Raw genomic sequence first — 26,627 nt, 5'->3', positions numbered from 1 at the left:
CACTGGTGCATCTTTAAATACCCTGGTGGACGAGTTCTAGGAGAAGAATTGGTTTGGGGTTATATTTTGTGCAAAATGTAGGGTACATTTAAACATTTCATTATATGGTCCAATTAGACTGTGTCTTCATGGGCACATAACAAAGTAAAATTTGGCAATTGTATAGATCATTTCATCAGATTCAAAATCCACAGGATATATCTAGTGAGGCAAAAAAAATCATTTTAGAAAAGTGAAAGGGAGAAACTAAAAATAACTGCAATTCAGTAATTAAATTGTTTGCATATAGAAAGACATATTGAAATTACTTCATTTTCTCAGAATATAATACCAGTTTGTATAATAAAGTACAGTGAGCCTTAGTGATTTCTACCCTAGTGCTACATGTCTTCAATAAATACAATTCTTGGCCGGGAGTTTGGCCTAGTGGTAGAGTGCTTGCCTAGCATGCATGAAGACCCGGTTCAGTTCCTCGGTACCACATACATAGCAAAAAGCCGGAAATGGTGGTAGAGTGCTAGCCTTGAGAAAGTCCAAGGACAGTGCTCAAGCCCTAAGCCCAAGCCCAGGACTGGCAAAAAAATAAATAAATAAATAAATACAATTCTTGATATTGTTATTTGGTCTTTCTTTGATATCTTGAGCACAAAAATCCAAACTAAAAAATTAATATCTAAGTAGGAGAAAAACATAGGAAGGAAAAATAGTGAAGGGTGTACAGAAGAAAGGAAGGCAGGGAAGGAGGAAGGAAGTGAGAAAGGGAGGAAAGAAAGAAGAAGGAAAGAGGGAAGGGGGAGTGATGGAAAGAAGGGAAGGAGAAAGAAAGGGAAGGAGGGCGGGAGGAAGGGTGAAAGGAAAGATGGGAGGGAGGGATGAAGGGAGGAAAGAAGAAAGGAAATAGTTGAGGGTAAGGTAAGACACATGAGCTCATCTCTTAATTACTTTCTAAAGACTTCTGCTGAGGACATCACTTACCCACTATTTTTTTTTTAATTTTTACCTCTGCTTTGTATTACTTGGCAACATCATTACTATCCTTTCCTCTTTTCCCCATAAAACAGTTAATAAATTTCCTATCTTTTTTTGTCGGTCATGGGTCTTGAACTCTAGGCTTGGGCATTATCCCTGAGCTCTTCATCTCAAGGCTACCTCTCTACTCCTGGAGCCAAAGTGCCTCTTCCTCGGTTGTTTTTTTTTGGGGGGGGCAGTACTTGAACTCAGGGCCTGAGCATTGCTCTTGTGCTTTCTCAAGGCCAGAGCTCTACCACTTGAGCCACAGCACCACTTCTGGCCTTTCCTCCACCCCCCATGTATATGGTACCAAGGAATCGAACCCATGTATGCTTAGGCAAGTACTCTACCACTAAGCCAAACTCCTGGCCATACATTTCCTATCTTTAATCTGATCATTCCATATAAATGGTGCTAGGAAAATATATCAAAACCATAAAATAAAGAATACTGTAGATATTAGGACCATTGAACTACATATCCATCTTAATTTCAGGATTTCCTACCATATCTCTGAAGCTTAAGAGGAGAGATGAATGACCCTGACAGACCTTCGCCATCAATGAGTTGGTGGTTGATATTCTTTCTACTATTTTTTGGAAGTACGGTATATGTAGAAATATACTGAACTTGCCCTAAATTAAGAATGCAATTGTAAATCTGTCTGTTGCATAGCCATTTCCTATGCTCTCAAAAAGGAATTGATTTATGAAGAATCAAGTGCATTGCAGTCTTTGAAGCTCAAGGGAAGAGCGATATGATTATCATTTTCAGACATTTGAAAGGATTAAAGTCTGATGATGGTTGAATCTCAGAAGGTCAGGGTTGGATGCTTTCACAGGAAATTTTGGAATCACTTCTCAGAGCCTGCAGAAATTGGTGGAAATCTACTGAGGATGTGCATATGACATTTTCTCTCTTTGCTTCCAGTCAGCCTGGAAGCCTGTGCCTTAAGGTCTTGGCTCTGAAACATTAATATAAGTGTTCCATGGCAGAATAAAGGTGGGCATGATAATTATAAATGGAGGTGGCCTCCAGCAAAATCATAGGATGGAAGAAATTTCCTTTGGCACTATTCCACCAACATTCCTCAGCTATTCTAAATCCACCAAGGGTTTAGCTTATAAAAAGGGCTTGTGATTAATATACCTTCTAACTTAATTTGCATGTTAATAGGATGCACTTGGGAGATCCCAAGTAACAGAAGACACAAAGAAGTAATGTTGAAATGGTATATAACACCAGATAGCATTAAGTACCAGGTGGTTTTTTTAGGAGGAACATTTCTAGTATTAAGTGACATTTCCCTGCTCTTCCTATTGTTTTCTATCTCAGACTGGAACACCCTGCTTTTCAACACATTTCATTCATACTGGATCATCTCTCAATATGCTAAGTTGACTTGATTGCCCATTATTTAAGTTTTCAAAAGATTGTCCCTCTACCCAACCAAGATCTTTCATATACTTCTTTTTTGGAGAAACTCAAATAAGATGGCAATTGCAAAGTTCTTGCCATTTTAAACATATTGTTGTGTTCTTGTTCTAAAATCACTGTTTCATAATATAACTTTCTATGGTTTCCTAAGCATTATCATACTAACATAGATTTTTTTCTCCCTTATTCTATAGTTCTACTTATTCAACGTTCCTTTTTTCAGGAATCCTACAGAAATATATGAAATGTTTTGTCCTTACAATTACTAAGTTGCATGATGTCATGAATATAGACCTTACCTTTAATTTCAGGAGAAACAAATATTTCTCATATGCTACAAAACCTGATACTAAAAATTCCAGGTTGCTAACTGTTGCTGAGGGCAAGGACTTTGGATTTAGCTGTTCCAAGACTTTCACTAAATTAGAAGGAGGAATAAAAACATTCATCCCACAGACTGAATCTCTTGAAGAGGAAAGAGATTAATTATTGGACATTTCCTGCCCTGTGTAGGGGGAATGTGGAAAGCAGCAGGGAAGAAACTTCTTATATTTTATAACTACCAAAGGAAAAAAATGCTGCTGTAAACCCTGTTTAACCTGTATGAGGAAGAATAATGGCATTGTAGTTCAAGCAAAATTTAGTGCATATCCAACCTCATGATGTAACTTTTCAATACTATTTTCCTTTTATAATTAATGAGATTGTAATTGGACTCTGCTTCCTCCCAAAACAAATACAGTAACTTTGGCACAATCAGCACCCAATCATAGAAAAGTGCAGAAATATCTATTTTACTTGTATATGTATTGAATGAAGTCATCTCATCAAATGTCATGTATTTGTACATAACACAAAAATGCCAATATTATGGGAATTAATGCATCATCTATCTGGCAAATATCATGTAACCCTTCTATTAATTACAATAATAAACATATGAAAAAATGCCAATATAAAAAACTAATTATTTTTTAACTTTTGAATTAAAAACAATTGAGTTAACTTTATATTTAAACATAAACAATCATAAAACTAGTAAGATGAAAAAATAGAAGGTGGCTAGAGTAATAATTTATGAGACCCAGTTTGAAACTTTATTGTGTATAATACTTAGACTTAAAATGTATATTAGGGTTAAAGAGACGCTTCAGACATAATAAATATTCACGCTGAAGCTTTTAATCAAAAGTGGAAAAATAACCAACCAAAATACCACAAAAATAAATTTAAATTTAAAACTTAATAACTTGTAAAAGTGGCAAAAATAGATTTACAAAATATCTTCCTCTAATACATACCTACTCCCTCTTGATTCATACACATTTATAATGCAATTGATAAGCAGTTCATATCCAAATAAACTGTAGGTTTTCAGAAAGAAAATGAACATATTTAAGCATGTCTGTCTGTACATGTCTACAGTAAAGAAACGATGCAAGGACAAATAATATATGAATTATTATTATTATTTTTTTTAGATTTTCTTCTTGGTAAGTTAAGAGATACCTGGCTCTTTAATCATGACACTAAAACTCTAAGGATACAAAATATTTCTCAAATTTGAGGTTTATTAAACTTTTAAAAAGAGATTTTGTTGGGGCTGGGAGTTTGGCCCAGTTGTAGCGTGCTTGCCTAGCATGCACAAAGACCCGGGTTCGATTCCTTGGCACCACATACATAGAAAAAAAAAGGCAAAAATGGTGCTGAGGCTCAAGTGGTAGAGCTCTAGCTTTGAGAAAGTCCAAGGACAGTGCTCAGGCCCTGAGCTTAAGCCCAGGACTGGCAAAAAAAAAAAAAAAAAAAAAAGAGAGAGAGATTTTGTTGAGTATTATTTTTGAGTATTTAATGAAATTTAGAAATAGGATATGGTTTTTATTCTTTGTATTCTAAGTGCTGGGAATGGGGGAAATCAATATTGAAGAAATTCAATATATTTCCTATAGTATTATTACCATTAGGCTGTTTAAGGAGGTGGCATTGATCAAGAAAAACTGTATTCATAAATTTCTTTGTTAAATGGAAACTCTACTTTACAACTACTTAAAGATAATAAAAGCAAATAAATAAAACATTCATCTTTTAGTTTCAGAGAATTTATATTCAATCTCCTTTCTCTATTTCAATAGCTTTGATATAGTGCTTATTACATTACATTTTAAAGTCTGCTTAACTCTGAACATGGAATACTTACCCAGTGTACAGCAGTAAAATTAATGCCTAATCTCTAAGAAAAAGTCTTCCAATATATTCTTCCAAAAAGCAAAGCCATGGTATATCGTTATTCCAACATGCTTAGGATGAATTTAATGTTCGTGGCTTATCATGGACAGAAAGCTGTCCATCTGAACAGGAAGGGAAAGGAACTTTTTAAAAAAATAACATTGATAAGGAAATAGCCAAAAAGGCACTGATGGCTGTGGTGTCTTCCTGACGTGGCAATGTGGTTACAGTGAGTCAGGAGGCCTGGTACCACCTGGGAGGCCTGTATTTGCTCTAACTTCTTGAATTCTCATTGTAAGAAATGGCCCACACCAAAATCTCTAGCCAAAATTAGCTTTCCTGAATTAAAATGTCTCTTCCGTCCCTGAAAGTTCAGGGGTAAGACAGCTTCACAATGTGGAATGTCACGAACTTCGTCCCTGTGATCATCTGCTCAGTGGGACCTCTGTGCTAGGGCAGCTCTGCAGAAGCTACTGGAAGCTGTCACTCAGTGGGGCACGGAGAAATCAATCACCCTGACATATGTCCCTATCCAGATTGCTCCTCTCTGCAATAGCTTACAAAATCAAGGCTGGGCGGTGTGCGTCTCATACAGTTCATGTTCTGCGATGATCACACAATCAGTTATTAGCTCAGTGTTGCTTTCATATTTAAAATTTTTAACAAAAATTGCTGGATTTTGTAAAAATATTTCAATGGGTTATTGCATCTATAAATCAGTGCAAATATCAACAAGAAGCATTGCACATAAACTGACAGGAGCTGCTCCAGTTGCAGGTAACTCTTTGTTAAGTCATGAAATCAACATCTTATGATAAACACTTCGGGTGAAGACTGCATAATTAGGGGTGCAGATTCAGTTAGGGGTGCAGTGGTGATCTCAGCGCACACACCTGGGGCCTGGAAGCAGCTAATGTTTCCCAAGCGTTCTCTTCCCCATCTTTCCTTTCAGAAATTCTGTCTATAGACTTCAGGATTTCCACAACAAGATTCAAGGTTTCTGCTCCAGAAACCAGCTGCTTTATGGACGCGCATGCACTGTTTGTGACCATGAGGAGATTCTGCAGGGCGACGTCTGCATGTTTCACCCTGTCAAGCTGGCGCCCTGGCCTGACCTCAGGGCCTCGTTCTTCTGCTTCAAGTTGGTGATCTGTGCCTGGAGCAAGTTTATTTGTTTGTTTGTTTGTTTTTGCTTTCCCTTCCTCACCTGATTTTCTGCCTTTACAGCTCATTTGGTCATCAGCTCCAGCTTCTGCTCTAATTACTGGACCACCGACTCCACGTGTTTCATAACTTGTCTGCAGTGTCCGCAGGTGTCCTTCTCCTTGGGAGTCTTCATGGGCCTTAAAATCTGTGTTAGGACTTCTTCCTAGAGATGCTGGGGAGACACGTGAGACTGTGCCACTCAGAGTCCATGGAGGCAGAGAATCAGGCACAACCAATTTCAAGGGAGTGGAAAAATAAAAGGACAGGTATGTGGCACAAGGTGATGTGCTGGTGGTCCAGTGTGTCTGACCCACAGCACATGGCATATAGACCTCAATCCACCCATCATCTTCTTCTGCCTTACATCCAGGAGGTCCCCAAGCCCTCCTGGGTCTTAGAAAAATGACTGCTGATATTCCAAGATATACCCAATGGTCTGGGGGTTGGAGAAGCTGTGGTCCAGACCCAGTGTGTGCCTCGAGGTCTCCTTTGGATAAATTCTACTGTTGGCTGTGTCCTCTTTGGATAAGCCAGCCCTCTTAGTTTTCAGAAACTCTTCAAGTCTTCAAGTTTGTCATCGTTGGGCCTGGGACAGCTAGGGTGGGCTTAGAGATTTCCATGCCTGCCTAGCCCAGCAAGGGCTCCATGGTCTGCAGCTGCTCTGTGGCCCGCAGCTGCTCCCAGCCTTTCTCCACCACTTCTCTGCAATGGCTCTCTTTGATCCTGCTTAAATTCACTTCTGTACTTACTGATCCTCAAAGTATTCTACTAAGATAGTCTTATGTTGAACTCCCAACCTTTCCCTGGTGCACCTCTCACCATCTTCTTTGTGGCATTCCTTTCTGCCTTCTTAGCCAAAAATTATTCTCTATATCCTTATTTTTCCCCTGGATTCACACCTCCTCTGTGTAAATGTTGTAAGCCTTCCTAAAATTTAAATGACTATAAATGGTTTAATGTTCCATTACTTCTAGGTATAGTATTTGCATTTTAACCATGACTTATTAAAAGTAATACCCAAAGGAATGACTGTACTAAACACATGGTAGTTTAGGCAAAATGAATATATGTAGGCAGTGAGAATAACTGTGACATCCTCAATGAAACCAGCAGACAGGCACCCATTCAGCCTCTGTTAATCCTGTAGGATATTTAAGCTGAAAACTTGTCTCAGTCTCAGTGTTCAGTCTCTCTGGGTCATATATTTTTGTGCTTCTACTGGGTCCTGGACATCTGCTTTTTCCATTGGTCATTGTTTGTTAAATGAAATAAAGAACCCGGGTTCCACTAATTAAGAACCAAGATAGCGTGTTGGAAGTTTGGCATAGCGGTGGAGTGCTTGCTTAGCATGCACTAAGACCCAGGTTAAATTCCTAAATATTACATACACAGAAAAAAGCCAGAAATGGTTCTGTGGCTCAAGTGGTAGGGCTCTAGCCTTGAGATAACCCAAGGACAGAACTCAGGGCCTGAGTTCGAGCACCAGGACTGGCAAAAATAAATTTAGAAATTAAGTAATTAATCATTTAAGAGGCAAATAGTTATGAAAACCTGGTCAGATTAGTAGAAGTGATTTTTAAGAACAGTTTGAAACCTTATAGTCCCTGAAAATCTAGAACTGGGTTGAGTCAGCCCAAGAGAGTTTTAATGAATATCACTACCATCTATTTGCTTGGAAAATTCACATACAAATATGAAGATCTGCCACTTGCAAGCAACATGAATAATCAGTGCATGTCCTGAAAGTGTACCTTTATGAGGGAGATTTGTGCTTAAACTTGATAGGAGGAAAGGGTCAGAAGCAGGTCGGGGATTATTGATCATGCAATAGTAAAACATCACTCATATTTTCATGTGAGTAGGTTAAGGTCAGTTTGAAATAGAAGAGACTACCAAAAAGAAAATCAGATAAAAATATATTTTATTGGCATGTATATATGAAAAATGAGGACAGTTGTCACTTCTGTGCTTTAGCATAAGGCACTGTTGGTGGAAGAAGGTCATCTCTCTTCAGTAACCCTCAGAAAAATCTGTCTGGTGAACATAAATAAATAAACTCAAACAGAAAAACAACAATAAAATCAGAGCATAGTGGCATTTCTCAGTGAAAAGTTCCTGGGGTTGGGAGTTTAGACTAGTGATAGACACAGGTTTAATTCCTTGGTACCACATACATAGAAAAAGCTAGAAATGGTGCTGTGGCTCAAGTGGCAGAATGCTAGCCTTGAGGAAAAAGCCCAAGGACTGGCAAAAAAAAAAAAAGAAATTTAATGCTTATACATATTCATTTCTCTATTCATTTATCTCTTACCCACTTTACCTTTATCTTCTTTCCAACTTTTAATTGTAGGAAAATAAACTCCATGAAGGAAGGTTTTTGACTCTTCTCTTAAAGGCTAAAAAGAATGTTTTTATTTTCTTTTTCCTCTAAACTATTACATAACGTACGTATTCAGTAACACACCATGAACACCAACAACAGATACATGACATACTTGACTATAAATTTCAATCACCTGATGGAGAAATATATACATTAACTCAAGTAAGATAAAATCATCAATTAAGGAAATGGCACTGTGTCTCAAGTGTTAGAGCATCTTGAGCTGAAGAGCTCAGAGACAACACCCAGGCCTAGAGTTCAATTTCCATGACTGACAAAAAAATAATAATTAATACATTCATTATCTGTCTTAAAAATGGAAATCTTTAAAAAATTATCTTCAAGGAGAATGTTCTTTTGATCCCTGAAAATTCACTAATTGTGCATTTAGAATAAGAAAATGTAGGGCCATTTCAGCAAGCTTGTTGATTTTATTAATATTCACAGAGACAAAAATTTAGTCAATAGTTTGAATTCATTAGCTAGGAAATTTAGCTGACAGAGTTGATCAGCTAGTATCATGTGGAGTCACAGGCAATATTAATTTTTACTCATGGCGAACAATGAAAGAAGAAATGCTTATATTCATTGTTCTAAATAAGGCTATATGTTCTTCCCAACAGACAATAATTTCCAAAGAATCACTTCTAATTATTCTTGCTACTGTTTTCATTGTACACTATTGCTAAACTAGGAATGAGATTTTTCTCTTGTAATTACCTGGATTCTGTGTTAGCAGACTCAATTCTAAAACATGCTAGATGTGAAAGAAAGTCAGGTAGAAAAATGAGTGACAATAAAAAACAGATTCCCTACTATTTTTGAAATTGGCATATAAGAATGGTCTTGTAAAGCAGAAGTAGCCTGTCCCAGTTACCTCTACAATTTCTTTTAGAAAACACATTCACTCATGTAAGTTTTCCACACAGCCACCCTCGAGCATCCATTAGTGAAGGAACTAAACTACCTTTACACTTTTCCTTGAAAGGCTAGTGTTAGCTAATGATGTACTTCCTATATTTTTCAACTTCAGCCCCAATACTTTAAAATGTAGTCCTCAGTGCAATCATGTCAGAAGATGGAAAACACACAATCAACTACCCATGACCCTCTGGATTTGGAAATGTCACAATTGCTGAATTGCTGGTTTTAACTGCCCTTCACTTGCTCACTGTCTCTCCCATAAAACTCTCTTCCTCCTAAATACAAAGAGTACTTGGTGCTACTTAGCTTCAGAATTTTTTTTCTCTCCTCAATTTCTAAGCCTAATGAGGCTGAGCTGAGTTAATAATGGATGTGATAAGTAATGACTCATTGTTTTGGGGCCCACACGTCTGTGTGTGCTGCAGAACAGGAGCCAGGATTCTGATGCTATTTGTTCTGCTATGTCACTTGCCACCAAGCAATGCCACTCATCAATAAAAGGCAAGATGACGGATGAGTTCATTTAATGGAATTCCTCTGAGTGAGCTACAACCCAACTCTTCAATAGGTCTGCTATTACATTTCTCCCCCTTCTCTCCATTTTGGTTTTTTTTTTTTTTTAACCTCCCTCCTACATCCAGGACAGGTGGAAATCAGGTTTGGCCAAGAGGGCTGCCATTTGTGTCAGCACCACCTTCTGTTCTTCACAACTGCCATCTTAAATCAAATCATCAGCTCTGTTCCTGGAGATTGAATCTTTGCCACCTGGTTGCAGTAATAGTCCTGGGAATTTGGCCACTTGCACTTCCTTTCCGGTTTCTTAATATGTTCAGGAAAAGGGTTTTGCTGGAGCAGGAAGCTCATTTTCTGAGAAACCAGATTTTACGTGTTCCTCTTTGGTTTTGTGCAGCTTAGCTACAAAAAGAACCAAAAAAGGCTCTCTGGGAAACTTTATGTTTTAGTTTTTTCTCTCCCTCATGTCAAACCTCAGTTTATATTGCTGTATTAGAAAAAGTATACTAGCACATTCCATGATCTGGATTTCATCCATAGTGAAATCAACATTGGTGACATCTTACCAATAACAGGCAGATGTTTTAGTCTGCAGGGATGGAGATGACATTTGGGAACCTAGATATCTTAATTGTGCAAAGTGTAAAAATAACTAAGATACCTAAAGAAATACCACAGGTGTTGATGCTGGCATATATTTCTAAAATGTCAAAAACTTTTATGAAAATGAAAGGGCAAAAATGGATGGAATCTAATAAAACTGCCTTCTAAAATTAGAAAAGCGAATATGAAGCTTGGATAGTTAGTATGTCTGATCTTGAATTGGGATGATGGAACGTAGCCTTAAGATTTTCCATCTTAAAGTTGTCTACCAGCTGCTCACATATGTCATTCTAGCTTCTCAGGAAGCTGAGATCTGAGAATCATAGTTCAAAGCCAACTCCATCAGGAAAGTATATGAGATATTTTATCTCCCATCAACCACCAGAAAGCTAGAAGTACCACTGTGGTTCAATTGGCAGAGCTTCAGCCTTGAGTAAAAAGTTAAGGGACAGTGTCCAGAAACTGAGTTTCAATGCAAAATAAGAAAAACAAAAACAAAACATTCCATCATACAGAAGTGGCCTAAGGATGATAAGTGACAGAGCAGAAAGCAGAAAATTACAGAGAAAGGTTTTCATTTGAAAAAAAAAACCCAAATAACATAATATAGTTAGACAGAATATGGCTAAACAATGGAAAAATATTCCCTTTTGAAGATCTCTTAATTCACAGGTTGCAGAAAAGTGCTATTTTTTTTTTTGCCAGTCCTGGGCTTGAGCTCAGGGCCCAAGCACTGTCCTTGGACTACTACTTGAGCCTCAGGACCATTTCCGGGTCTTTTCTATGTATGTGGTACTGAGGAAACCAACCCTAGCCTTCTTGCAAGCTAGGCAAGCACTCTACCACTAGGCCAAACTTGTGGCCCCAGAAAAGTGCTATTTTTAAGCTCATGTGAATGTTATTAAGTGATATCTCATACAGAGTTATTCTAGTTTAATAAATCTATGTGGATATACCTGGTAACTTTTTGCTTGCACACATGTTTATGCACACTTATCTATGCTTATTATGTATTCATATTTAAATGTATGCCATTGATATTGAAGGGCATAAGCCCTTTCTCTAAGTCACAATACATATTCAGAAATTATATGTAAGACTTTCACAGTGAATCTTCTCTGCGACGACTCTACGTCGGACGGCTCTCATATGCACTCTCCACATCTACCATTCTTGGTCTCATATGACACAAAAGTTATCAATTCTCTTGATGCTTAACCTTCTGTTTCACGCTCAGGCCTTGGCAGAGTTGAATTTATTCACAATTAAATTTGGTGTCAAAATAGGGAAAGTGATGAGAAAGGAGGAAATACAACGTAGGAAACTAAATGAGGAACAAACATGTATTAAAAAAAAAAACCTTCAGAGGAAGGACAGCCAAGAAATAGATTAACAGAGCATTACATTTTATTGTTGAGCACAAATGTTCCATTCCTTTTCCTGAGCTTCTAATCAGCATTTTTCATTATTTTCCTAACACTGTATCTGGCTCCTGCATCATTGCCCATAGCAACAATTCTACTAGTGCTAAAATTTTCATTCCAAACCTGCATTTCCCACACAGGAAGCCTTGTCAGATGCCATGTGCCTTCCAGTTAGAGTTTCATACCCCATGGGAAGTATTTCAGAACAATTCTTTATCTGGAAGCAAAGGAGTTTACGAAAGATCATGCCATTCCCATGCAGGCAGGAACATTTTCCTTCCTACACAACGAATGAATTGGTGTAACAGGATCAAGTTGTGAAAATGGATGTTAGGTTGCCATCTAAAGAAGCCTGCATGTTTTGGTGCAGGCTGCTTTCAAAGACTGGTGCTACCTGTTTCTCAGGATGCTCAGATGTGATTATTACTAGTAGTACCTTTTCTCTTGGTTCACAGACTTTGACTTCCCAGATTGTATACTGAGTACAATTCTATTCTGGTAAAAGTGTTAATAGTAAACACTCCATAGCCCTTCAAGAGAGCATTCATGACTATTTTTGTCTTGAATTTATTAAATGCAGTGATTTATATGTTCTTCTGGGGATGGAGAGATAAGGGACATAGTATCTACCTGGGTTTCTACTGTGCTTAAATATTTTCTCATCACCATAGCACCAAAATTTTTCTGGGAAGATTAGATGCTCATTAATATCTGTTAAATTAAAATGGATTCACTAAAATCTGGTCTTTGTTCTCTCTGCATATGTTAACATCTCCTGCGAAATCTGGTTTTCTGTGAAACCTGAATTTTGTAAATCTGTTTTTCCCTTGGTTGTATAAACATGGTGGGTGGTACTTATTAATTTGTTATTACATATTATGACTCCAACATAAATTAAGACCATTATGTGTAGTCTGGTAGCTCAGACCTATAGACACGGATCTAATTTTTATTCTGTAAATATTTACTGGGAACTCATTAGATGTTAATATCCTATATAGTACAGTTATAAAATAATGCCCAAAGTTTATCAGTTACTAAAACTTATGCAGAAAATCTAATGTTTAGCTGCTGGTATCAGCCAAGTTATAGAAAGTGAGCTACAAAAATTTTTGATCTGCTTAATTTTATAAAATATCATATGTAAATGAAATTGGAAAAAATGTACAGCTATCATGGAAGTCCCATCCCATATCTTGAACCAAAGCACTCTAATGTTTTGTCTAGGTGAACTCATCAGGGTCAACGACTTGGCTGGTTTGCAGGAAACACCACCATTTAGTTATTTTTTCCCACTTCCAAGACTGTGTCTGCTAGTTCACTGGTATGCTTCCATAGTCCTGCTTCACAGGGGAAGGAGCTGGATAAGCCTTTGCTACTTCTCTACATGGCATGTGTCTGTTCACAATAAAAGCACTTGGCTATGAGATAGGGATTATCTTTTCTCTGGTACCACAACACAAAACTATTACTTAAATTTTGTTCAACCTTACAGAAATTTATGTGATTATCTTCATAAGCCATACACTTTTCTGTATGAATTATATACACGTTACAAATAATTCAGATAGCTTACATAAATGGGGACTAGTTATCAAACATTTTGTCAAAATAATCTTCTATATTCTCAAGTGTCCACTAGGCTAACAGACTTAAAGGAATATTACAAATAATAGTGGTGAGATCATTGGTGAAAACACTCCACCTGCATGGTGGAAGCATTCAGTGCATTACAGTGGTAGTTTGCACTGGGAGTTAGTTTCATGCTTTTCTTGTTCTTCAAAATGTCTGCTGTGCACATGAAACAAATCAGTCTTTTCTGTGAGAGTTTAAATTTATAGAATGTGTAGTGTAAGAGAATGGAAAATGGAAAACACTTACTTTGCCAAATTTATTGTGCGTGATCAGTATGTACCTAACACGACTCATCTTTTGTTTCTCAATACAACAACTGCAATAGAAAAAAATAATATTCAGGAGGAGACACCAGTAGAAAATAAATGTACTCATTATCTTACTTATATAACTCTTACCCCTCTTCACATCACATTTCCAATAAAAATGGTAAGAAAGTTTAATTTTGTTTATAAGTTCTATATATTGGTAATTAATAACCACATGTAATTTAATGATTAGACAAAATTCTTCTGAAATATTGTAATAAAATGAGTATGTTGTTGCTGCAAATTTTCATTTTTTCTCTCATGATCCAAATGTAACTATGAATTAGAAAATAAACACTATAAAGAATCAAAGTTATTGTAAAGTAAAAGATTGAAGTAGTAAACAGGATTATAAAATCTCATAATTTGAAGGCTTCTGATAGTCTTTTAGACGGTTCTCACTTCTCTCCATACAATAATCATCCTGATCCACTTTTTGTTGTTTAATTTTATTTAGAATTCCTACAACCACACTTACTTTCTTTAACTTCATCCACTATACATGTCTCCTATTTTGTTCACCACCTAATGCTAAAAGGACTCAGACTATATAACAATTAAGAAATTAGTGATCCTATTGAAAAATCTGTAGCATAATGTTTAATTCCCCATGTAGTATCTCCAGTGAGTCATATTATTATTCCAGGGGGAAACTTAGGATATATAATATCATCTAAAATATTATATTTTATTAACCTTGAGAGAAACACTGTGTAGAATGTGTGAGTGGGAGCATTAAATATTTTGAATATTCTCTATTTTCCCATATCATTAACTGAAATTATTAAAGATTCGATGAAATTCTCAGGAAGAGAGTTCATTTGATCGAGGCTAAATTTACACCTGAGAAGAGCTCATTTTAAGTCATTTTTGAAAATCTTGAACAGAAACAGTAGCAATAGATAAAGTTTAGCTGAGGGCTTATATTATTCTCTCTCTCTCTCTCTCTCTCTCTCTCTCTCTCTCTCTCTCTCTCTCTCTCTCTCTCTCTTTCTCTCTCTCTCTCTCATAATGGATTGCTGTCCCTGATAACAAAAGTGATGGATGAAAATGGTAATCTCAGAAAGAAGAGAGAGCCTGCAGCTAGAAATATCATCAAGTTGTTAGCCATGAAGTGAAACAAGTTATCCAGTTTTATGAAAATTTCCCCCAGAAATCAAGACCAAAATAATCTCAAGATTATCAGGGAGGGGATAGGAGGAAAGAAAAATTCCCTGTTTTATTTTTCCTATTTATCCAAAGATTTTCCTTTTCATGTTTGTTTCTATATGCACTTGATAACACAAAAGCCCAGACTATTCTTAATATTCAGTTAGAATTTCTCTTCTATTTAATCAATAATGGAACCTCAAATGGTAAGCAGTATCAAAAAGAGAGATTGGTCTTATTTTCATCACTGTTCATGCTTTGTAATAGATACATTTATATAATATATATCATAATCATTTTTAGCATATACAGTATGTGTAACTAATTTGACAAAACTGTCCTTTAAAATAAAATCTGTACAATACAAAACATGTTTAAGATCAGTGAACTGAACTTTACTTGTATCAGACAAACTATGTCTGTGCCTTTCTCTTCATGGTATCCAATATATTCATCACTTCCCTTTTCCACAATGATATGGAATTAGTTTTCCGCAAATGTTATACATACGAAATTCATGATGTTTCTTTTTTTTCCCACTAGGACACAAACAAGACTAGTAAAGACTTGCTGTATTTTTGTTGTAACTTGTGATTCACGCTTCCCCTTGAATTGCTCAAAAGTTTTCCTTGAATGACTAAATTTTATAGGCTTAACTCATGTTACTAATTCTGTTTATATTGACAAAGAACATACATTGTCAACTGGTCGGTTTCCCATAGTTTCATTGGATTAACTAAACTAATATTCAAATTCAACTCTACAGTTGTATAAGTAAGCATAATTACTACAGTATTGGTAGAAAGCCAATTGCTGATCATTATTAAATATGTTTCAATGAACATACAGGAAAATATGTTATAGTTTCTAAAGTCAAAATATTTTTTCTGTATTTTTTATTTTAAAGTTTTTCAATGGTAGACAATTTTATCAAATTGTTTCTGACACTCTTTCTTGACAAATATATTACTTTTTAATATATATTTTTTGTAATTAATAGAAGGGTTACATTATACTCAGCAGATAGAAGGTGCATTAAATCACAAACATTGATAACCTTTCTCATGTTTTGGTCCCCATTTCCCTCCCCCCACTACACCCCTTATATTGTTTTCCCCCCTTTTCTATCCAATTTCAAATAACCAAATAAACATATATATAATATATCAGATAATAAGGTAAAATACTGTAACAATATGAGATAACCAAAGGACAACAGAAGAGATGAGAAATAGCATAGTACATTGAGGACAAGAATCACTCCTAAGTTTTTCTGTATTTCTAAGAAAGTTTTAAACAGTTGGTTTTTGAAGGACATATATTCTTATATACAATTTCTAGAAATTTTTCAGTGCTGGAGATCAAATCCAGTGCTTTATACATGCTAAGTAACTACTTTTGTCACTTCACATTTAGCTCTTTTTTCCAGTTTTCATAACAAAACTGTTTCATCTTCATTTTCTGCATTGAAGTTAAACATATTTCATAAAACTTATGCTTGTATAGGAAGAGTTTATTTTAAATGATCTGAGCATCATTAGTTCTCAAACTAGTCTTCTTTTCTGGATCAAAATCTCTTACAAATTTTATATTTAGTTAAAACAAACAAAGTCTTATTCCATTTTTATGCAATAACAATATGAACTACAATCTGAATATATTCTTGTTTTGTAAGAAAATCTCTTTCTCTGGGGAGGAATGTATCAATTGTTTTGGTTCTTTATGATTTTCATATATCCTTTATTTCCAAATAATTAATTTATGCAATTTCTCTTTTTAAAAACTATTTCTTTGAGTAATGTCATACTACTTTCATTTATTCACTTTAAGGATCTATTATGCCAAGAGTATTTGAGTAATTTTAAAACTTGTCAAAGAAAAATTGAGTCTGGGGCCAGGAGTTTGGCCTAGTGGTTAAAGTGCTTGCCTAGCATGCATGAAGACCCGGGTTCGATTCCTCGGTACCACATACATAGAAAAAAGCCGGAAGTGGTGCTGAGGCTCAAGTGGTAGAGCTCTGGCCTTGAGAAAGTCCAAGGACAGTGCTCAGGCCCTGAGCTCAAGCCCAGGACTGGCAAAAAAAAATAAAAGAAAAGAAAAATTGAGTCTGTAATTTATCATAAGGTTTTTCTCTGTAATAGATGATTGAGGAGATGGGGAGAAATGGTGTCATATTTTCTATTTCCTGACTAACGATTGATATGTAATACAGTAAGTACTTCAATAAAAATATACATTAGGGCCAGGAGTTTTGCCTAGTGGTAGAGTGCTTGCCTAGCATGCACGAAGACCCGGGTTCTATTTCTTGGTACCCCATATACAAAGCAAAAAGCCAGAAGTGGTGCTGAGGCTCAAGTTGTAGAGTGCTAGCCTTGAGAAAGTCCAAGGACAGTGCTCAAGCCCTAAGCCTAAGCCCAGGACTGGCAATATATATATATATATACATTAATATATTATTAATATGTCTTTACCACAACCTTCTTTAAGAATAAATCTATGTAATTCAGACTAAAGGCTCTCCTTTAGGCTCTGTTGGTCCACATAAAACATGGCAACTGAATGTGGCTTGAATAATTTATGCATGTTCACTTTATTCAAGCATTTAAAACCACAATGAATCTCATTCACCATTACATGTTCTTGTGTGTATCATTAAACAATGTCTTCAATATGTTAATCAAATGGACAGTTAAAAAATGCTACAAATCTCAAATGAGCACTCAAAGCTGCTAAAATAATCTCACAAATTCCATAAGAAACAAACACTTGCCTACATTCCATATTGACACTTTTAACCTATTTTATTTCTCCTTACGCCTTTCATCTTCCTCTGCTACAATTTAAACTATCTTCCTTATATGTCAATCAGAATATAGTAAAAATTTATGTAATTAACTGAGATATAACTTAACTTCTCATGAAGAAATTTTTCAATGTGTTTGAATAGATATCATCATATCCTACTATTCTGGATTTGTCTCTACTCTGAAAACTAATTTTCTCCATGTGCTCTATTTCCTATTTTCTCTTAGTATTTACAGAATACTTCTCTAGCACCTATGTTTGCTTGTTCTGTTAGATTAATTTCAGTGTACAAGAATTATTTTGTCTCAATAATTATATGTATAATTCTCTCTATATGTGAGTGCATAGTATGTATGTATTCATGTGCATACATCTTCATTTATCTTTCCTATTCTTTCTTCTTTAGTAATAACTATTGATTACTTATGTACCCTAAAGATAAAATTGCTCATGAGAGTTACTTATGTGCAATCTTTACCTCAACGTTATCTAATCAATGCTTGCTTTCCACACTTCTTTGCAAAGTGTTTTAAATTGATAAGTCTAAAACTGTATTTGCAATCATAATCTCACTATAATTTTACTTAACATTTTGATATTACTAAACAGAGTCAATTTCCATTACACCTATTTGTTCTGGATTTTGCAATGTTTAGTTTATTTAGACTTTTTTTCTTTTCTTAAATCTAAATATACTCTAGCCTTTATTCCACCTTCTTTTACCTTCATCCCCATGGCTTTTTTTTCCTTTTTTAAATGCTGGTAGAGACTCAAGACCTTTCACATTTTCACCATTTTTTTCTTCATACCAGGTGCTCTACCACTTGAACCACATCTCTCATTGATCTCATTGCCAGTCATTCAGAAATAAGAGTCTCACAGACTTTTCCAGGGTTTCAGTCCTCTACCACCAAATCTCAGGCTTCTAAGTAGTTCTCTTCCCCCTTTTCATGCTTCTTACCCCATCTTTCAATATATTTACATTGGGGCTCTAAGTAAGTCATTAGAAATACAGAAATGCACAAGTAGAACAAGAAATTATTGTTCACGTTAGCCAACAGAACATTACTACTACTTTGATACCACCTTAATTACTTTCAGAATAATGCCACAGTTACGCTTATAGATTATAAGAAGATGTGTATTTTATTTATATACATATAATCATTAATAAACATAGGAATTATAATACCTGCTTTACTTTGTTCAGTACTATTCTCATAAAAGCCAACTAGATTTTCAGTATATGCATATGCCTGTGGCATTATATATGCATGCATGTAGTAATAATTCATACTGTAGCACAACATTTGTCTAACTAAAAAAACCTTTCTATTCAGTATTTTGATGCAGAATCTTGCTGCTTATTGTTTTATATTCTAAATATGTACTGGAGTAGTGAATAAATGCTTACCATTATCTAATGGCAAAAAGCATTTGAATCCTAAATTGTTGAGCATATTAATTTTTATTTCAATAATGTAGGAGAATCTTAGATGGTTCACATGATGCAGAAGGTTTTTGACCAATGTGTTCATATTAGACATATTTTAGACGTCAATGTATTCATTTTAGACACAGATTTTGATCTGTGTAGTGCTGTTTTATTGTAGTTTTTATTTGCAAAGTCGAGGTTGAGTAATTCTCTCAAGCTTATTTCCAAATTCTGGATATTTCATTTTTGAAATGATTAGCAAAATCTTTTACCCAGTTATTGGTAGCCTGAAGCATTTTAGATAAACAAAGAACTATATAATTTTCTGGACCAACATTGTCTTTCTTTTATCTTGGAATTATTTCCCTGGAGTTAGAAAAACAAGAGAGACACATTTAGCCACACTACAGTCAAATATCTGAAAACTAAAGACAAAAAATAAAAAACACAAACATAGAAATGGAAGGAAAATGATAACATATACAGCAATGGCAGTCACTGAAGACTATGTTGAAAATAAAATATACAACTTGTCATTAGGATGGGAAGAAAAAATTGGGAGGGCAGAGAGGTGTGATATTTTCCTGAATTATGTAACTGTAACTGTGTTGACATAATCTTTACAATAACAATAAATAATTTAAAAATAAAAAACAGAATACAGAAAATCTACAAACACAAGAATTTTAAGGTTACCAAAGATAACTGTCATTGCCTATTGTAGAATGCTCCTTAAATTAAGCACTATTGAGAGATGAAATATGACATTTTAAGTGGGATGCTGTCCTGGTAACTTAGTATGCTTATTGACAAAACTTTTCTACACTCACAAGATTTCTAGATACCAATAGAATCTTTAATCCTGGTATGATAAAACAGAAAAGCAAACAGTGCTTAGAAGATTACAATTGTCTTCTAAACATCACTGTTCTTAGTTGAGAAACTCTGATTTAGAGAACAGAATTTTCAATTATTGCAGGTTTCTCATCAAGAAGGAATAACAAATAATGATACACAATGCTTTAAAAGTACTAAATGGAAAACTCAAACCTAAATCACACATAGAAAAACAGTAATCTCACATTTATTTATTTATTTATTTATTTTTGGCCCCTTTCTCTTTCTGGCCCCGCTCGCTCCGGCCCAGCTAGGCCCCCTTTCTAGGTCAGGCCCCGCTCGCTCCGGCCCCGCTCGCTCCGGCCTGCTTGTTCTGGCCCCGCTTGCTTCCGCCTGGCTCGCTCCAGCTTCCTCTTGGCCCCGCTCGCTCTGGCCCGGCCCTGCTCCTGGCTTGCTCTGGCCCCGCTCGTTCCGGCCCGGGTCGCTCCCGCTCGCTCCTGGCCCCGCGCTTGCTCCGGCCCGGGTCGCTCCGGCTCCGCACGCTCCGGCCACCACTCGGTTGGGCTCTGTTCACTTCAGCTCAGCTCGCTTCTTTCGCTCTCTGTCGCCATCGCAGTCTTGTCTCTGCCACTTTTCCGGTTTGGTTGTGTCTCGTCTCTGCCACTTCCGGCTTGGTTGTGTATGTGGGATACCGAGGAATCGAACCCGGGTCTTTGTGCATGCTAGGCAAGCACTTTAACCGCTAGGCCAAACTCCCGGGCCCTAATCTCACATTTATATTCGGCAAATATAATCTTGAAGTAACACAGACCATCTCAGATGACAAAAAGTAAGATAATTTGACACCAATCTAAGGAAATTTGACACCTACTCTAAGAGAATGACTAAAGATCTATTTGAATATGAACTATATGAGAACAGAAGAAAAAGTATTGCACATAGAATGAAAAGAAGATCAATAACAGTATGCATAGGAGAGAAAATAATAAAATAGTCCCCTTTTCCAAACCTTTAACATTGTTTGATCATCAAAAATAAGATATGTAACTATAAAGATATAAATATACATATATATACATGCATACATATACATATGTATCTGCAAGTCACAGTCATGTCTTCTACCTTCAACTTTTGGCAAGTAAATATATCAAAGACATTTCAGATTGAGAAGGTTTGCCAATGTGCTTTTCTGAATAAGAATTCCTAGAATGTTGAATATCTGAGACTTGAACATTCACCTAGTGGAGAAATATGCACTTGAAATATTTTGCATCTAAGTTCTGGTGGGTTTTGTCATTGTTGTTGTTACAGCATAACATAGCTTAACCTGACATAAGTAATTGCACACTTAAACATTTGTACAACAGAGTCAAGCTCACTATATCCTCTGAATTTATTTCTCAGTTAAGAAACAATTGTAATATACCAAGAAATGATCATTTATTGAGGAATAAAAAATGGTCATCTAAAATAATTCTTGTTCTACTAACCCTTTATTTCTATAGCATGTTCTAATATTTCCATTCTGTGTGATCTTCCTCAAAAAAAATATGAAGAAACAAAGAAATAAAAAAGTAAGTCAGGTCAATGATAAGATCAGCTCTGTATATCTAGAGAAATAATTCACAACATTTATTTTCCCTTTCTGAGGTATGGGGTGCACAAAATATCTGTGCTAATTATATGTCTTTTAGTTCTTTGCTTCTTATCTTTCTGGGGAATGCAGTGTTATGAGAAGTTGGAAGAGCCACTCACTGTTAACTCACACCTGTAATCACAGCTACCCAACGGACTAATCTGGCTAGAAGTTGGTTTGATTAAAACAAAACAGGGGAAAAAAAGGAAAGAAAAATCACTGGACTCTTATTCCAAGGTTTACAAAAATGTCCTTCAATTCTTATCTAGTCTTAACTAGTCTGCCAAAATCTGTAAATATGGCTATGTCTCAGTTAGTAGAGTACCAATCTTGAGGGCAGAAGGTAAGCTTAAGGATTGAGGAAACTTGAGGCTCCGAGTTCTAGCTCCAACAGTGAAATACACACACACACACACACACACACACACACACACACACACAGAGGAAACTTGAAAGAAAAATTATCATGAACAAAGGAAAGACCATAAACAAACAAAAGGCCTTTCACCTGTAAATCACTTGTCCAAATACACCTTTTAAATATACCTGTCTGAACATTTTTTTTTTTTTAGGTTTTGCCAGTCCTGGGCTTGGGCTCAGGGCCTGTGAACTGTACTTGGACTTTCTCAATGTCAGCACTCTAGCACTTGAGCTTCAGCACCACTTCCGGCTTTTTTTTTTCTATGTATGTGGGACCTAAGAATCGAACCCAGGTCTTCATGCATGCTAGGCAAGCACTCTAGGCCAAACTCCCACCCCCTGTCTGAACCTTTTAATCCATTCTAAACACCTTAAATGATTGATGAAATATCAAAATTCCAAACACAGTAATTTTGTTCAACTTATTTTTCTTATTTTTAAAAATTTTAAATGATATAATAGCCTAGCTCCAGGTGTTGGTGTCTCACACCTGTAATCCTAGCTACTCAAGAGGCTGAAATCTGAAGATCATGGTTCAAAGCCAGCCAGGCCAGTTAAGTCTGTGAGATTGTTATCTCCTATTAACCACCAGAAAAACCAGAAGTGGTGCTGTGGCTCTAATGGTAGAGTACTAGCCTTGAGCTAATGATTTCAGGGACAGCACCCAGCCCCAGAGTTCAAGTCCACAACTGACAAAAGAAAAAGAAATAGAAAAACAATTGTTTAGCAAATAATTCCCATCTAGTTTTATCTCAAGTATATTCTTTTCCAATATAAAACAAAAATTATTTTTGGAATTATTCCTTCATATTTTCCTTTGCATTATTCTCTCATCTAGAGTGTTATAAGAAACTCTTCATGTTGCCAGCACTGGGGTAGATTCCATGGCAATTCTGATTTCTACTGTTATGTTGTTTTATTTTATTATATTGACAGTTACATACATAAGTAAAGTCATAAGTATGTTTCTTGTTGAGCAGTGTCTACTGATCTGTTCTTGTGAGATACTGCAGTCTTGAAATTCAAGGCTATGACATGCCCTTTGGCAGATTTATTTTGTGTCTAATAATGGACTAGAATGTGTTTCTAGTTGCTAACTTTGCTTTCAAACCTAGCTTTTAAAGATTAATGACAGAGTTATGTGCCTTTTTTTCTTTGTATCTTGTGTATTAAGAAAATTCTGGCACATAGTAGGTACGGAAATAAAATGGAACTCACTGAATGAAATGCACTTACATTGAAACAGATTACTGTGTAATTGCCTCTGGTGAAAAGTGGAAGCATATACTTCCTCAAAACCTGAAAGATTTTGCTATCCTAAGTTTTATGTCCAATTTGTTCCAGTTCCAAGCCCCTCGACAAAAACAAAATCTTTTAATCTGTTTGCCAAACATTCCTTCCTCCCTCCCATCCTTGCTACTGCTGCTCTGTGATATATTGTCTTTGCCTATTACCCCTTTATAGCTGTTTTGTTAAAGTTCATACCGCAAAGACCTGTAAAAGAAATTTATGGCTCTAGGGATTTCAGCAAATTCTAAATAACCATAAGAGGAACAAGAAGCATTAATTAAAGACACTAGAGTCTAAGTTATAACAGGAATCCTGACATTTAAGACCCTAGTACCATGTAAATTTAAAATGGTGTGACAAACAGAGTAATCTGATGGTCAGAATGTTATAATGGATACCTTAATACCTTTGTCAAGAAAAAGTACCTGTCCTTGCTCTAACCCCAACCCAGGGGCTTTAGGGCTTTAAGGGACACCTTCATAAAATATCGTGAAGCCCAAATATTTTTGCGATAACTCATATAGAAACTAGACTTTAGTTCAAGTATGCTAGAAGATTAAATACTAACTCCCAGCATTCACACACCAATTTTCAAATGAAGCAATTCAAATTTTAATGCCTATTTACTGCACTTTTACTGTTGCTTAGCTTGCTGCAGGATTGTGCATAAAGCTAGGAGACAAAGAAACTTCCCCCAGGGAATTCACCAATACTTAAAGAAAGGCAGAAGTTGATATCTTTGACACACTCTGGCAAAAAAAAAAAGTAAAAGAAAAAAAGAGGAAAAATATATAAAATGCTTTTCTAAGTTTGAATTATGAAAGTGAAACAGCAGAGATTGCACTGTCTATCCAGTGATATCTTTAAGACATGTGAACTATGCATTATACATATTTGTTAATTGCATTTGTTAATTTTATCTTCCAAAATGGAATGAGGATGTTTTCCTCTTAAGCCCAAGTGTGTAGCAAATCATATCTCAGCCTTATCAGTTATATTCTTTCATCCATTCTCAACAGAGTAGACTTTTTCCTCTTTGTAATTTCCTATAATGTTTAGTACCTCTCACTCCTAAAATAACAGATTTATAATATACTTGATCACTGTGTTTTATGTATAGTGTTAGTCCTTAAGCAAATTGCAAGGTAAGCATTATAATTTTTATGTGTTGTATCCTGTCCAAAACTTGGCACTAACTTGGAATATGTTAGATTACTTACAAATATTTGTTGGTTGATTAATTGATTTATTATACCTACTAATTACAAAGTAACATCACTTGTCATTAATAGACACATACATTACACAGAAAGAAAAATCACACACACACACACACACACACACACACAAAGTAGAAAAATCACACAAATTTACATAGAATCAGATTACACTTAACATAAGCACCAGAAAACCCAACAACCATCTCCTTCAGGCCCTCTTCCCGCTTTCTATCTACTTATTCCTCAATTACAATTCTGCTACTTGCTCTCCTTCTTCCCCTTTTCAGATTTGTGCTGTTATTTAATATCTCACCAGTTGTGTAATTTTAGCTCCCAAATTGAATAAGACGTTCCCTCCAGTGGAACCCTCACCTTGACAAATAGCCAAATAGTAATTATTATTCCTTTCAGAGGTTGAGCTATGGAATCAGACCTGCACTATCCCAGGCTTGAGTGCCTAGAAATTTATGCTATACTTCCCTGTGTCGCAGTTTCTATCTGTGATCATATTTCAAACCCTTTCATTTTTTCCAATGTGATTAAGATAATTCCTTTATGAAGTTGGAAGCTCAAGGAGGCATTCAGATCGCAAGTAGGATGTTTCATATTTTTAAAAACTTCCTCTCACGAATCCTTCCCTATCAGTTTAGCCACACAGAGAGGGAGAATTAATATTGCAATGGTCCCAATTTTTTTTCTAAATGTGTGACCTCCATATTAATAAGAGCCTGAGGATGCATTCATCATATCTGGTCACTGCAAAACTGACATTTACAGGGTGGAATGTTTCTCGCTCAGGACAAATGGGTATCATTTGTAAAACATGCTGCACCCAATTGTAGGCTCCCATGGCTCTCAAACTACATTTTTAAGCAACAATATAAACCATTCCCCAAACTGAAAGGTCTTTTCAAATATTTACTGCCTACCTATGGAATTTTTATTCTGCTGGCTCCTGCCATCAATAATCCTGGGAGCTCCAAGCTAAGTGTTGTATGTGACCTCCAAGGAAAGTCTCAGTGCTGCAAAATGGGGAAGCTGGGCCTGGCATTCCTCATTCCCCCTTCTATTATTTCCTAGGGCCTATTATAGAAACAATAAGAGCAAAAGAAAACTTGTTTTAATGTTGTTGTTTATTCTATGAAACCTTTAACCCTTGCAATTCCAGGTAATTTCAATATGTTAAGTCTTTGTTTCCACACATGCATAATGAACTATGTTCACTGATTTCCTTAAAAGGAGTTTCTGATTTCTCTAATGTACTGTGGTCTTCCTACAGCTGGGATTAGATAGATAGATAGATAGATAGATAGATAGATAGATAGATAGATAGAGATTTACTAAAGCCCAATTGTCAGTTTACTGCTTGATGCCAATTAGATATCTTGCTGATGGTATATACTTCCAATTCCATGACAAGGGACCAGACACAACTTCTGTCTTGAGATATTCAAATGTTTTGAGGATTTCTGCTATTAGTCACATAGTGTATGGTATAGTGGTATGGCTCTACAACACTGGATGTATCAAGACTCAGTTCCTCAAATGATTTTTTCATAACCCCTATTATAGTCAGCACACTAAGAAATATTTGTGCTTCAATAGCTTCTTCAAAAATGATGGTAGAGGGCTGAGAGTGCTGCCTAGTGATAGAGTGCTTGCCTAGCATGCATGAGGCCTGGGTTTGATTCCTCAGTAACACATATGCGCGCGCGCACACACACACACACACACACACACACACACACACACACACACACACACACACATCTTGGAAGTGGTGCTGTGACTCAAGTGATAGAGTGCTAGTCTTGAGAAAGCCCAAAAGACAGTGCCAAGACCCTGAGTTCAAGTCCTAGGACTGGCAAAAAAAAAATAAGATTCCATTTTTCTTTCCCTTGTCTTTCCTTCCTTGATTACTCATCTTCACTTATTTTAGTCTTCTCTATAAAAAAGAAAATTCTCTTGACTTACGTAAAATATTTCTAATCTCCTCAAAATCTACCTCCTTTTGTTTGGACATTATTTTTTTAAGGCTTTTCTGTCCCAAATCGAATTCTTTCTGGTAGAAAGGCTGTTTTCTTACTCAGAAGAATTGATGATGGGCTGGGAAAGTGGTGGTGCCTTAGCCTTATATGGCTTTTAAAGAATTCTTCTTCTCTCAA

General features: G+C 35.9%; 1 pseudogene; it reads right to left on the bottom strand.

The window, feature by feature from the left end:
* Nucleotides 1–5,531: 5,531 nt before the first annotated feature.
* The window catches only part of LOC150049737 (endosome-associated-trafficking regulator 1 pseudogene), a 44,819-nt pseudogene continuing 23,723 nt past the window's right edge, over nucleotides 5,532–26,627 (bottom strand).

The sequence above is a fragment of the Megascapheus bottae genome, chromosome 19 (genome assembly GCF_031878675.1).
Source record: "Megascapheus bottae isolate mThoBot1 chromosome 19, mThoBot2.hap1, whole genome shotgun sequence".
Classification (NCBI taxonomy): domain Eukaryota; kingdom Metazoa; phylum Chordata; class Mammalia; order Rodentia; family Geomyidae; genus Megascapheus; species Megascapheus bottae.
Note: the sequence above shows the minus strand (reverse complement) of the source record. Positions and strands in the feature narration are given on the sequence as shown.